Raw genomic sequence first — 14,791 nt, forward strand, 5'->3', positions numbered from 1 at the left:
AATAAGAATATCAGGGCTGATGCCTTATCACGTTCCACCGATGCCTTTGAAGCCGAGACCCTTCCTCAGCACATCATCCCTCCAGAGTGCCTGATCTCCTCTGCTCCTGCTTCTCTGGTGCCAGTTCCTCCAGGAAAAACTTATGTTCCTCCACGTCTTCACCTCCAGACTCTCAAATGGGGTCATTCCTCCCATCTTGCTGGTCACGCTGGAATTAAAAAATCCATACAATTGATTTCCAGACACTACTGGTGGTCTTCCCTGGAAAAAGATGTGACTGATTTCGTACGGACCTGTACAGTATGTGCACGTGATAAAGCTCCACGCCAGAAGCCTGCATGTCTTCTCCACCCCCTGCTGGTGCCTGAACAGCCATGGTCCCACATAGCCATGGACTTCATCACGGACCTTCCTTCATCTCATGGCAACACCGTCATTTGGGTGGTCGTAGATCGTTTTTCCAAAATGGCTCATTTTGTCCCGCTTCCTGGCCTTCCTTCTGTGTCACAGTTGGCAAAGCATTGTTTTCTGCAGATTTTTCGTCTCCACGGGCTTCCCACGCATATCGTCTCTGATAGTGGCGTTCAAGCGTTCAAGTGGCTACAAGCTGGGCCCTCGTTACCTCTGGCCTTTTAAAATAAAAAATCAAATTAATTCTGTCTCCTACAAGCTCCATCTTCCTCCTTCTCTTCGTATTCCTAACTCTTTCCATGTCTCCCTTCTCAAACCCCTCATACATAACTGTTATTCCCCAAAGGTCATCCGCTCCTGCTCCTGTCACTGGGTCCTCTGATGTCTTCTCGATGAAACAGATCCTCGCCTCCAAGGTCATTTGAGGTAAAAAAAAAAATTCTTGTTGATTGGGAGAATTGTGGCCCCGATGAGAGGTCTTGGGAACCTGAAGCCAATATCCTGGACAAGGAACTCATTTATAAATTTTTGGGTTATAAAAAGAGGGGGAGACTGTAACGCCCGCTCTGTGTCCCCCGGCGGGGATGCGATCTGCGCGGCGGGACGTGCCTGCCCACGGGTCGCATCCCGTTCCGCTCACCTGCTCCGTCCTCCTGCTCAGTCCCGGCGCGCGCCGGGTGGCTCAGATTTAAAGGGCCAGTGCACCATTAATTGGTGCCTGGCCCAATCAGTTCCAATCACTCCCCACACTATATATTCCCACTTCCCCTTCCTGTCCTTGCCAGATCTTGTTGCCTTGTGCCCTGAGAAAGCGTTTCTGTGTGTTCCCTAGCCTGTGTATCCAGACCCCTTGCCGTTGCCCCTGACTACGAACCTTGCCACCTGCCTTGACCTTCTGCTACGTCTAACCTCGCCTTGCCTTGTCCTTGTGTACCACGCCTGTCTCAGCTGTCAGTGGGGTTGAGTCACTATCGGGTGAAACGACCTGGGGGTTACCTGCCGCAGCAAGTCCATCCTGCTTTGCGGCGGGCTCTGGTGAAAACCAGTAACCTCTTAGATTCCATTCCCCTGGTACACAGAGGATCCACTCCAGTGCCCTTCCTGCATACCAGCACGGATCCTGAAAAAAGGGCGCATCAAGAAACAGTAAAAAGGTGTGTGACCAGGGCTCTCAAAGCTATTGAATGATACTGCAGATACATTATTAGTTGACCACAGGTCCTTTTTAGGTAGACTAAATAAGGGATCACTGCATAAGCATACCAGAACTCTACCTCTTTCTCTTTGCCTCTCCAGTGCTATCTGAAGAAGATTTTTCCTCTGATTCAAAGTATTTTGTAAATCATCAAGATTGCAGTGTACATTCATTATAGTATAATAATGAGAACAAACCAGTCTAACATACTTCTTGAACATAGATCATTGTTTACCACCAAAACACAGAATATTGGCATAAACTGTTATTACAGGTCATATTGGTAGTTTTTCCTGTCAATATATTGCTAGCTTTAGTATTTACTGTGCTAATATTTGCTTTTCAGGCTTCTGCTGCAAAACATGGACAAAATCATTAGGCTACTTCTAGAATTTTGTTTATAACATTTGGAAATGCTGAACATACTATTGTTTTTTTTTATTCCTTTATTCTTACATTCATACAGTATAAATTGGTTCACATAATACATATTACATATCCCCCCCTTCCCACCCTCCCTGTTTGGAGACAAAAAAAAAGTACAGGTTATAAAGCCAGGCACCAGGAATAGTATCTTGGAACCTATGATAAACTTTTACTCAAGGGACTATAGAAATATTTTTGAAATTTTATATTTGAGATATATTATTAAGTTTGGAATGAAATAAAACGTATTTGTGGAATAAGACACAGTTTTGGATGAACAAAGATTTGGGGGAATTATACATTTAGTGAATTTAATAGAGGTTTGGAAAGCAATATGGGGTTCAAAGGGGTATTAAATTTGTACATCAGCTTTATGATCAGGGGGATTTGAGACCCTTTGATTCACTGAGGGTAGAATATAATATTAGGGAAGGGAAGGAATTCAATTGAAGGAAGCGGATAGATACACTAGTGATAGAGATACATTTATTATAGGAACACAAACTTTTCACATATATTATGCAATCACAGAGCACAATGAAGTCAGTGATGAATGTTTACAAAGGTTTAATTCATGAAACATCTGTTATATTCCAAGATCAGATTGAAAATAAATGGGAAAGAGATATAGGCCCCTTGGAAGGTCCTACATGGGAGAATGTTCTGAATAATGTCGTACTGGGGTCTACGAATAAAAAATTCCAGTATTTACAGTTAAGGATTGTTTATAGACTATATTATTCCCCAATGTTTCTTGAGACGATCGGCTGTAGGCAAGACTCCACTTGTCCAAAGTGTTCGGAAGATAAAGCAAATTTTATACATTTCATATGGAGTTTTAAAAATGTGAGAGGTTTTTGGGGACATATGGAGGACTGTCTGGGGAAAAGGTTTAAGGAATAAGTTTGGGTGTTAGGTCAGCAATATTTGGAGATATGAATGATATTGGTAGCTTGAAGGATCTCCCTTTTTTTTTTTTTATCTAAAGCCGAGGAACGTGCTCTCGATTCACCCAAAGTGCAAGAAAAAGTGCAAACGTGTTACAAAAAACCTGCACAAAGGATGCGGTCTATCGCAAGCCCTTCTCCGATAGGAGAGAGGCCCCCCAACAAACCTTACCCTTCGCCTCCGGACCAAAAGGTACCTGCGAGGTTCCAGGTTCGATGTCCCTTTTCGCCGAAGCTACTAGGGGACCACAAATGCTCCCGGCATCCCCCTTGGCGTTAGCCAAGGTATCTGCCCGCAGAGCCAATAACGGTAGGTACCCTGCCAAAGCAGGAGTACCCGGGGTGTTTGCAAGGAGGTGCAGAACCTAATGGCCAAACACACCTCCCCTAGACCGCCAGGAGGGACACCCAGAAGGGCTACTGCATCCTGACAAATCCTGTGAACACACAACACGCAAAAAGTGACACAGTGAGACAAAAAAGAAATAAATAAGTGAATGTGTGCAGATATACTGCCCGGACATCCGGCCGGATCTATAAAAATGAATCTGATCCTAGCCAGAAGGCCGGGAATCAAGAGGTGAGTGCCACAAGGTGAAGAGATTATGGTGCCCGTGCTTCAACTCAGTGAGCCAATACTCCCAGTGAGTTTCGTGAGTGAGGTACAAAAGTACCTCGGCTCTAGACCCGGAGGGAACAGGTCACATCGGGGCAGCCGTCGAGCTGATTCCTCAGAACCAGCCACGGAAAGCCCCGGTACACCGGCATCCTCCATGCAGCACCCATCCCCACCAGCCCCATACCGGCGTCACCGTACACCGGCATGAAAAACTGATAAGAACAGATACTACACTTGATCTTAGCCAAAAGGCCGAGAAGCTTGAAGGATCTCCTGTTGAAAGTAGTAACGCTTGCTAAGTAATTGATAGTATGGAAATGGTTTGACCCTGACCCCCCATATATTGAACAGTTGCTATGCCTGGTGGAGAGGATTAAAAGCTAAGGAAGATTTAGAATAGGTAAATCAAAGAAGAAAGAAAAATAATTTGAGAGAGCGTGGGGTAAATGGTAGTGTGGGTGATTATACAGTCATAAACAGGAACTATGGCCAGGAACTTCCCAACTGGTCATGTCTAAATAGCTAATCTGTGTTTTTTTCCCTTTTTTTCTGAACATGCTAAAATATAAAAAAAAACTTCCAAAAGTCATCCAAAAGGCACCCTATAAAATGTGGAGATCAATCTCAATGGAATTAGTATCATACAGTCATACTAATAAACATGATAAAAGACATTCCCATTTTACCTGTTTTTCCCCACAATACCCACAACGTCCCTAGTTCTATTTTTGCAAACTTAAAGGCGTACTCCAATGGAATTTTTATTTTATTTTGATGAACTGGTGCCAGAAAGTTAAACAGATTTGTAAATTACTTCTATTAAAAAACCTTTACCCTTCCTGTACTTTTTAGCAGCTGTTTGCTACAGAGGAAATTCTGTTCTTTTTTAATTTATTTTTTGTCTTGTCCACACTGCTCTCTGACACCTGATGTTCGTATCAGGAACTGTCCAGAGCAGGAAAAAATCCCCATTGCATATCTATGCTGCTCTGGTCCTCTGCCCTGACATGGACAGAGGTGTCAGCAGAGAGCACTGTGGACAAGACAAAAAAGAAATTCAAAAAGAACAGAATTTCCTTTGTAAAAGGTATGGAGAGATGTGCAGATGAGATGAGCAGAGACAACGTGTTTTGCAAGGATCTCCTTGCTTCGTCAGGTCAAGGCTGCTACAAGGTTTCTATTTGAGTGTACACACTCATACATGTGCTTCACAGTGTTGTGCCTGCAGCGCAACACTGAAAGGTGAGTGTGCAATCTCACCATTTATCTGACAGCACAAATCAGTTTATGTGCATTATCTGACAAATTTTTGGGAAACATCTACACTTAGAGAGCTCCTCCTTTTTTTCTTTTCTTTTCTGTTCCCTCTCTACACATGTCTTTCAGAGTTTCCTTTGTAGCATACAGCTGCTAAAAAGTACTGGAAGGTTAAAGATTTTTTAATAGAAGTAATTTACAAATCTATTTAACTTTCTGGCCCCAGTTGACTTATAAAGACCTAAAAAATGTTTTCCTCCGGAGTACCCCTTTAACCCCTTAACGACGCAGGATGTATATTTACGTCCTGCGCCGGTTCCCACGATATGAAGCGGGATCGCGCCACGATCCCGCATCATATCGCGTCGGTCCCGGCGCTCATCAACGGCCGGGACCCGCAGCTAATACCACACATCGCCGATCGCGGCGATGTGCGGTATTAACCCTTTAGAAGCGGCGGTCAAAGCTGACCGCCACTTCTAAAGTGAAAGTGAAAGTGACCCGGCTGTTCGGGACCATCGCGGTGAAATCGCGGCGAAATGGCGGCGTCCCGAACAGCTTACAGGACACCGGGAGGGCCCTTACCTGCCTCCTCGGTGTCCGATCGGCGAATGACTGCTCCGTGCCTGAGATCCAGGCAAGAGCAGTCAAGCGCCGATAACACTGATCACAGGCGTGTTAATACACGCCTGTGATCTGTGTAAAAAATCAGTGTGTGCAGTGTTATAGGTCCCTATGGGACCTATAACACTGCAAAAAAAAAAGTAAAAAAATAAGTGTTAATAAAGGTCATTTAACCCCTTCCCTAATAACAGTTTGAATCACCCCCCTTTTCCCATAAAAAAAATAAAACAGTGTAAAAAAATAAAAATAAACATATGTGGTATTGCCGCGTGCGTAAATGTCCGAACTATAAAAATATATCATTAATTAAACCGCACGGTCAATGGCGTACGCGCCAAAAAATTCCAAAGTCAAAAAAAGCGCATTTTGGTCACTTTTTATACCATTAAAAAATGAATAAAAAGGGATCAAAAAGTCCGATCAAAACAAAAATCATACCGATAAAAACTTCAGATCAAAAAATGTGTCCTCATACCGCCCTGTACGTGGAAAAATAAAAAGTTATAGGGGTCAGAAGATGACATTTTTAAACGTATACATTTTCCTGCATGTAGTTATGATTTTTTCCAGAAGTGCGACAAAATCAAACCTATATAAGTAGGGTATCATTTTAACCATATGGACCTACAGAATAATGATAAGGTGTAATTTTTACCAAAATATGCACTGCGTAGAAACGGAAGCCCAAAAAAGTTACAAAATGGCGTTTTTTCTTCGATTTTGTCGCACAATGATAATTTTTTCCGTTTCGCCGTGCATTTTTGGGTAAAATGACTGTCACTGCAAAGTAGAATTGGCGACGCAAAAAATAAGCCATAATATGGATTTTTAGGTGGAAAATTGAAAGGGTTATGATTTTTAAAAGGTAAGGAGGAAAAAACGAAAGTGCAAAAACGGAAAAACCCTGAGTCCTTAAGGGGTTAAACCACCACAGTAAACTGGCCTTAGTGAGGTCTTAGAAATTTAAGGTCATAGGGGGATATGTATCAAACCCTGCGCAGAGGAAAAGTTGACCAGTTGCCCATTGTTACCAATAGGCTCGCTTCTTTCATTTTTAAAAGGGCCTCTGAAAGAAGCAATCTGATGGTTGGTATTGGCAACTGGTCAACGTTTCCTCTCTGCACAGGTTTTGTTAAATCTCCCCCATAGCCTCTTAATTTATTCAGCAGTATTTCATAAAAGGAAGAGAGGACCTCCTTATATACATGAATGTTTGGTATGGCCGAAAAGGTGCGCAAGCATTTACTCAATGATCGGTGGCATTAGACGTATTTTATTCTGGCCCATCAACAAGTGTCCTAAATATCAGGCACCCTTAACTAATCCCTTACACGGTATTTGGGAATGTATATATGCCGCCTCTTATTGATGTATGGTTGCAGATCATATTTATTCTCATTGGAGAGTGGTATTACTGTTGACCCCTAAGGCAATGCTGTTGGCAGCCGGAAGGGACTCCTCGCTCTTTCAGAAAATCCCTCAACTGATTCATGTGGTCTTGTAAATTGCACTACATCGCTCTATGGCTCTTCTGTGCCTTGGGAAGTGCCAAAACTCACTGGGTGGATGGGACCCATTAACTTGAAGCACTGCACCATTTACTCTTCAACTTGGCGCTCACCCTTGGTATCCTGCCGTTCTGGCTAGGATCAGGGAAATTTATTATAGATCCAGCCAGATGACTGGGCAGTAACTCGCTGCATCCTCCACTTATTTACTTGTATGTCTCCTTTTTTCTCTGTGCCACGTTTGTTGTGTCTATGTTCACTATGATGGTCAGGGTGCGATAGCCCTTTTGGGTGTCTCTCCTGGCAGTCTAGGGGAGGTGTGTGTAGCCTTCTGTTTCCTCACCTCCCTGCAACCCCGGGTCTCTTGGCTTCGGCTGAGATACCATCAGTATACGGCTCCTTAGCTGACACCTTGGTTAACGCCCAATTTGATGCCAGGAGCACTTGCAGTCCCTTAGTAACTTCAGGGGAAATGGAACATCAAACCTGGACTTTTGCAGGTGCCTTCTGGCCCAGAAGGAAAAGGTAAGTTTGTTGTGGGGGGCCTCTCTCCTTTCGGAAAAGAGCTTGTGACGGACCGCATCCTTGTGCACGTTTTTTAGTGTGACATGTTAGCATTTTTTCTTCCACTTGGGTAATAGAGAGCACGTGCTTCAGCTCTTTTATAATTAAAGAAAAAATAAATAAAAAACAGTGGTTCTCGTCAACCTTAGACTTACCTATGCTGATTTTTTAAATGCATCTATTTTTTACGGAGAAGACGGGGTTGATGCAGAGAGTCACAAGAATATTATCAGACATCTTATCCCCTATATATAGGCGGAGTACCCCTTTAATAGCAAGGTTAAACTGCTGTTATTCAGTTCTTCTTGGCTGCTTATTTGATATGTTCAGATGATTTTTTTTTTTGCTTTGTTTTTGAAAATAAAAAAAGGTTATAAAAAAACAACATCAAAAATAGGGTCAGGTGGTAATAATCCATCGAGCCTGACCTATCCCTTCACTGACATCATCTGTCAGTGGAGAGTAGGGGGCCGCCATACTACTTAGAGAGTAAGTTGAATTTATGGGCACCTTTAGTGTGTATACAGAGATTGCTGTCAATCTCTGTGTGTGGACAAGGTAAGCAGACTGTTGAGACCCAATTAGCTCCTAGCAGGCTATAACTACCCCTCCCCTTATTACAATAATTAATTAAATAATAACTGACACAACAACAATTCAACTTTTTATGGGTGGGGATCGGCCACAGCTTTATTTATAAAATTACTTATATAAATAACAATTTAACTGTAACAAAGACACCGATTGGCTTCTTGCCAACCCGAGAGGTGCTGCCACACTGTCCTGTGTGGAGGTCTACCCCGGGTTGACCCCGCTTTCACCGTCTTCTTACCGCCAAGCTGTGACTTACAATAAACAGAGATACAAAAAGGGAGGGAGGGAGGGCAAAACTCCGGGTCCTGGGCAGATTGAGGGGGGAAGGGAGGCACCACAGCTATAAATACCCAGGGGAGGGCCCCTGAAAGCCCGGGAAACTATTACACCACTGATTGGTGCACTCCTTCCCCCCACCCATGGGACATACCACTATAGTTACCAACAAGTTTTTACAGACGGGGGAGGGGGCTAAAAACCTTGCCTGTATATTTCTTAACCCCTTAACTGCTCACCAGTCAGGGGGCAAGCTAGTTATGCACAGCTTGCCCCTCCAGACTGTTGAGACCCAATTAGCTCCTAGCAGGCTATAACTACCCCTCCCCTTATTACAATAATTAATTAAATAATAACTGACACAACAACAATTCAACTTTTTATGGGTGGGGATCGGCCACAGCTTTATTTATAAAATTACTTATATAAATAACAATTTAACTGTAACAAAGACACCGATTGGCTTCTTGCCAACCCGAGAGGTGCTGCCACACTGTCCTGTGTGGAGGTCTACCCCGGGTTGACCAGGTACGAAAAACAAATCCCCTATCCACAGACACATTTGGAACCTCCGGGACCCCCCTCCACTGTAGACATCCCGGCCACCACACCACCAACCACTCGCAAACGCCTTACCGTGAGTGTGACCAAGTCGCAGGAGCCACCAAAGCGGACCAAGAAATACACACCAAACTCCACGATGACCCACGGGCCAGCCACACAGGCAAACCTTCCGACTCCGCTCAAGGGAGCAACCTCCGGAACCACTGCCAGAGAAAAACGAGACAAAGCGTCAACACCCAATACCGACCCCAGGGAGCACAGCCCCAAAATAAATAGTAACTCCAAACAGCGAAGCACTAGGCACAACAAGCCGAACACAAGAAGAAATCCGCAAGAGTAATATCAGTGACAACTCCCCGAATGTCAGACCGACAACACGCCACGATCACTCAAAGCACCCCAGAAAAGAAGAAAAGTAACACCAAATTAGAGCGCTACCAAGCGCAGGGGCCAAGCCAACCCACACAGTATCGTTACAAGTCCAGAACATGAGCTGCCGAAGCAAGCACCCAAAGTCCCACAACCAATACCAAGGCAAAAGCGCTAACAAAACCCAAGCATGGCAGAAACCCACTGACTACAAAGACCCAGGGCTAAACCACCCAGCAGCACCACTGGGAAACCAAACCACACCAACAACCAACCAAACCGGCCACATCCGGAAACAGAGCGAGCTTCCCGTGAGCTGCAACGGGGGACAGAAAGCAGGCCTGTCCACTGCACGACACATGAAAAAACCCCAACCAGCTGAAACGTCAGCCCTTAGCGCACCCGGGGCACATATGCGGGGGCACAGATACCACACACCCTCGGCGGCCAGAGACAACCTGGAGGAAAAAACTCCGCCCGGAACCATATTCCACGTGGAACAATCAGGAAACCAGCAAGGACCGTAACCAGGGCACCTAGCGAGCCCCGAAGAAACCAAAACAGAGAAAAACGCAATCACACCCAGACCACAGGAAAGCAGCAGACCAACGCCAACGCGGCCTGCGGAACCCATGCTAATCTACTCAGTATTGTTCCAATTTTAACATATGTGCTGCCGAAGCGAGCACCAAATATGGAACGCTTCACAATTTGCTTGTCAGCCTTGCAACAACAAATCACACCCCCACAAGCGCAGAGCACAGGAGAATCGCCCTCCGGAATACCACCACGAACAGAAAAACTCACAAGGCAAGGCAAACAGAGACTCAAGCGAACCTACCCCCGGAGACTCAAGCGAAACCTACCCACGAACACATCAGCTAAAGCACCCAAAACGACATACAGAAGTCCCATGCCTACCAGAGATTGGGAAAATACGGAGAGATAAACCAAACAAAAGGGGGAGAAAACCAAAAGAAACAAAACCGTAACTGGGCGGCACCCACCGAATCAGGAAAAGGAACAAGCCGCAGGAGCTAAGTCTGCCAAACCCCGGCCACCCAGAGCGTAAGGCCAAAAGAGCACTCACCGCAGAAAACATTTATTTATTTTTTTACTTTTTTATGATACCCTACCAAAGCACCCTGAAATAGAGGAGGACAGCAGGATTAGAACTCTGGTCTCCCACACAATACACATTCAACTGATGGCTGCTCAGACCACTGACCTACAGCCAGAACCCAAGAAGAGATGTACTCAACTCCCAACCAGAGACCAAACTCAACATACACACAGAAACAAAAGGACGAACACTGCACAGAACGCAACCATAAGCACACTAACCGGGGAAGGGGCCAAGCCCCGTATCAGAACACCCACCAATTCCAGAAGATAGAGAAGCCAACAGCTGGAAGAATCACTTCACCACCGCCGCAGGCGTGGGACAAGGCAAGTCGGAGACCGCCGGGTCGCGGGCACTCCGCCACCACACTCACTACCCCTCCACGGGGGGCATTGGAGAGGCAGGAGGAAGAAGGGGGGGGGGGAGATCTGGGAACACGGGGCGGAGAGGTGATGGGGGGGGGGGCAGATGCAGTGGGCAGGGGGGGGGGGGGGTGGTAAGGGGAGAGGTGCCAGCGTGGGCGGAGTGAGAAGCTGGGTAAATGAGAGGGGACGATAGGAGAGCTCAAATAGTTTGCGCCGTAATCCGAAAGAGCCCGCAGTACCCTTGCCCTTTTCTCGGATTGTTTTTTTTTATTTATTTATTTTTTTTTTTTTGTGAACGCCGTTTATTAATACATATAGTAGAAAAATTGACCGAATATGCTAAACAGAAATGTCATATGTGTATTAAATTACCAATATTATTTATTATGTATATCATGTGTATAATGAAATTTTATATTTATTTCTTTTAATTTAAAATTATTTTATTTGAATTATTCATTTATTTATATTTGCCTGCACGCCATAGACGGAACACTTCAAACTACGACATATTGTTATACCCCAGACATGCACGCATGAGGAGATACCACATACATGCATGTCTGCAACACACATATTTATTTATTTATTTATTTCTAGTTATACCTATATATACATACATACACTTTTATTTATTTATTTATCGATTTTTTTTTCCATTTATTTACACACACACACACATATATATATATATATATATATATATATATATATATATATTTTTTTTTTGTATTTATATGTATATTTATTTATTTATTTATTTATTTTTTTTTATTTTTTTTTTTTTGGATGGGGAAAAGGGGGCAAACCAAACTTTTATTATTGAAGGGTTAAATGACCTTTATTGACTTAATTCTTTTTTTTAATTCCATATGAGCCATAACCCTGCACACACATAACATGGCATTGATCGGTGCTATCAACGATTGATTAAGCCTGAACTTCAGGCTTGGAGCAATCAATCAACGAGCGGACGCGCAGGAGGCAGGTAAGTGACCCTCCTGCTGTGTCCCAGCTGATCGGGACAAGGCGATTAGATCGCGATTGTCCCGGTCAGCCCGACTGAGCAGCCGGGATGCTTGAAAGTACATCTTCAGACGCGGCGATGAACTTAGATCGCCGCGTCTAAAGATGTAATGCCGGACATCTGCCCGATCGGCGATGTCCGGCATAGCATGGGTCCTGGTTGCTAAGAGCAACCGGGACCCCACGGATATAACGTATATAGCATTATATCTGAAGGAGCGCAAATGGACGTTAAGAAGCGTCCATTTGCACATAGGGAGTTAAAAAAGCAGCAGCCCCCCAGGGGCCGCTGCCTCCAGAGCCAGGGGGGGGGAAGAGACGGAGGGGAACGGGGGGGGGGGGGGGGGGGGGGGTGAAGAGACGGAGGGGACCGCAAAGAGGAAAAAGAGACGGAGGGGGACAGGGGGGGGGGGGCAAGGAGGAAAACAGCAGAGCATGCTCATAAGGAGCATGCCCATAGGGAGGGATACAGGCACAGGCAGGGGAGAGGGCTTTGGCCACGGGCAGGGAAGAGGGCAAAAGGAACGGGCGGGACAGGGCTCACAGGGGTCATAGTGGGTAGGAGAGCGGGACTGTGAGAGGTCCGCCAGCCTCCCAAACCCGCCTCGGGTGCAACAGGAGGGGAGGCCAGCTCAGCCATAAGGGAGCATGCCAGCCCTCACCCTCCTGCTCCATCCAGGCCATAAATAAAAGGAAGACACATACCAGCCAGCAGTCAAAACTCCGGGTCCTGGGCAGATTGAGGGGGGAAGGGAGGCACCACAGCTATAAATACCCAGGGGAGGGCCCCTGAAAGCCCGGGAAACTATTACACCACTGATTGGTGCACTCCTTCCCCCCACCCATAGGACATACCACTATAGTTACCAACAAGTTTTTACAGAAGGGGCTAAAAACCTTGCCTGTATATTTCTTAACCCCTTAACTGCTCACCAGTCAGGGGGCAAGCTAGTTATGCACAGCTTGCCCCTCCAGGATTCTTATTGTCTCTCCTTGGAGTCCTGTCAGGATTTACTCTTTTTATACATGTATCTTGTGTCAGATCATATAAACCTGTATATCACAAAGCTCAGCTTCTCTTTATTATATGCTGATGTTAGGTAAGGCACCTTAAAATCCACTGACAGGTTCCCTTTAAGGACAGGCCTTATGTGTAAACAATTTTATCCTGATTACGGATATTTCAGTCTATTTCATGTTTTGCTTATGTTTTAATAACTTGTTTTTAGTTACCCCAGTTATCTGGCACTGTGAAATATATAAAAATGAACCTAGTAACTATTCAGTAACACCTATTTTACCCCAAATCACCATATAACAACCAAAGTTTAAATATGAAACTGCTGATAGAATCTTTCATAAAGAGCTTGGAATGACAAACTGAAATATTTATTGTTATCACGAGGACTAAATAATTCGCATTTCCACAGCTAATCTTTTCCTATACTCTCTACTAATAACTAGTGACGAGTAGCGAAAGCAAGTACTTGACTCCTAGACAGCAATGGTTATCTGGCAATTCTGGTAGATGGGTCGCCAATGCAGTGGGCTGCTTTCTTATTTGGCAGGGCCCTTCGGGCATCCAGGGAGAAAGACCCAGATTTTCATTGTGGTAACAGATTTTTAAGAGCCGAGGAATGTGCTCTCGATTTACCCAAAGTTCAAGAAAAAGTGCAAAATGTGTTAAACTAAAAAAAAGTGTATGGAGGAACAAGGAGCTTTATTATTGTATAATGGCACAATGGGGCATTATTATTGAGTGGGGCTACCTATGTGGCATTATTTGTGAATGAGATCACAGTAGGGGCGTTATTACTAAGGAAGTTATTACCGTATGGTGCACTAATGAAAGCACCATACTCATACTAGTCAGATGCAGAAGAAAAGTGAAAGAAAATGATGAGAAGATGTCACCTATGAGTCAGTGGGTGTAAATGTAATCACTTATATTGGCTTCAGAGCAACTATATTATACTAATATCTACCACTATATTGTGTGTGTGTGTGTGTGGGGGGGGGGGGATATTGGTTAAACTGGTCTTTGTGGTGGACACAGTATATGGCTATCACTGAAAAAAGTAAATGATGCAAAGATAAATCAGGAGCTAATATAGGGAAAACTCAGTGAAAGTAGTATTAGCTCTTTAAAACATAACTTTTACTCATATTAATTATAATAAAGCATCCTCAAATTAAATAACATCAACATGAAGAGAAGATATATACAAGCAAGATGGGAACAGGAGGCTAACCATGGGCTACCTCACTGTTGATCCCACCTGAATTGTCAAAGTAATTTCCTACACAGCAAAGAAAAGAAGATTGCGTAATGGTCATAACCAAATTGTGTCAGTCCCGACGTGTTTCCCCCCTCCAATATAGATAGTAGGAGCCAATGCGGGGTTCATCAGGGGAACATTGGTAGAAAAACAAACATTGAAATAATAACAATTGACATGGCTACCCTTTAGTGTTTGCCAAGAAAAGGAATTGATACCAGGTCCAGTAAGGACAACAAAAATATTGTCTATATTTCGCAAGAATAGATGTATGTGTCTCAAAAAATTGATTAGTGAGTGAAAATAACATCCGCTCCTCCAGATCTCTCAACATTTTTTTACCAAAAGTTGGCGCGACCAGAGTCCCCATCGCGGTCCCCGATCACTGCCAATACCATGGCTGGTCAAATTGGAAAGCAATATGGCTGAGGACAAAATAAAGCACCTTGCAGATATATTCAGAAAAATTGCTGTCCATCTGTGTCTATGCCAATTGATGACCGACAGCCTGTATACACATATCCTGTGGGATGCGAGTGTATAGGCTCTCTATATCCAAAGCAGCCAGCTTGTAGTTCCCATGCCACACCATTTGATCCAAGTGACAAAAAAAATCACTTGTATCTTTAATATATGAGGGAAGG

At 44.3% G+C, this 14,791-nt stretch overlaps 1 pseudogene; it reads right to left on the bottom strand.

Moving 5' to 3' along the window:
* Window positions 1-3,696: 3,696 nt before the first annotated feature.
* LOC130359874 (U2 spliceosomal RNA) lies at window positions 3,697-3,862 on the bottom strand (annotated as a pseudogene).
* Window positions 3,863-14,791: the final 10,929 nt, after the last annotated feature.

This window comes from Hyla sarda, chromosome 2 (genome assembly GCF_029499605.1).
Source record: "Hyla sarda isolate aHylSar1 chromosome 2, aHylSar1.hap1, whole genome shotgun sequence".
In the NCBI taxonomy this organism is placed as follows: Eukaryota; Metazoa; Chordata; class Amphibia; order Anura; family Hylidae; genus Hyla; species Hyla sarda.